Raw genomic sequence first — 806 nt, forward strand, 5'->3', positions numbered from 1 at the left:
GCGAGAAATAGGTGAGCAGACTCTGGAACACCCCTGGGTTCCCAGGGCCTCTGCCACTCTGCTCCAGATCTTGTGTACCAATTCCCCGTGACTGAAGATCAATCATCCATGGCACCTGCCTCATTGTGTTGTCAACCTCATGCCACACTCCAAGTCATCTACATTACTTTTCAAGTGTGAAACAGACTGGTTCTTGAGAACTACTCCCAAAGAACTCATGAAAAGGACCTGCCCGGGTTGGGCCCCAAACCAAAAGGAAATGTCTACCCTTATCCTTCGAGACAACCAAAGTGGCTTCCCAGTGTGGTTTCTTCTTGACATCTCCTACATGGACAGGGAAGCCTGGCTAGTAGCCAGCCTTAGGGCCCAGCTCAGGCCAGGAACTTAGGAAACTCCCCAGGACTTCTCCCCAGCTTAGGGGTGTATCCGAGCAAAAACCAGAGCTGTTTTTCTGAGGCCTCTACAGAACACTGAAGGCTGACATGAAATCTAATCACCTGTGTACACCCAGCCCAAGGGCTATGTGGTCTTATCTGGGAACAGATGTTGGCACAAGGTTAGATCAACAGGTGGAACCCAGGCTGAATTCCCCAGCCTTGACCTTACCTGTAAGATGTAGCCACTCAGTTCTAGGAAAACCACCCAGGAACCTGCTGTGGTTTTAACTCAACCTCTCTGGCCCAGGATCCTATGTTGAGCCACCAGTGATGCTGACCAAAACACAGGTCGCACTGGGGTCAATTAAGAATCCAATTCCAAAGGTTGCCCAAGTTGCTTACCTAAGAAACCAGAGTTTGCACAAGTAC

This window comes from Pteropus medius, unplaced genomic scaffold, assembly GCF_902729225.1.
Source record: "Pteropus medius unplaced genomic scaffold, Ma_sr-lr_union100, whole genome shotgun sequence".
Classification (NCBI taxonomy): domain Eukaryota; kingdom Metazoa; phylum Chordata; class Mammalia; order Chiroptera; family Pteropodidae; genus Pteropus; species Pteropus medius.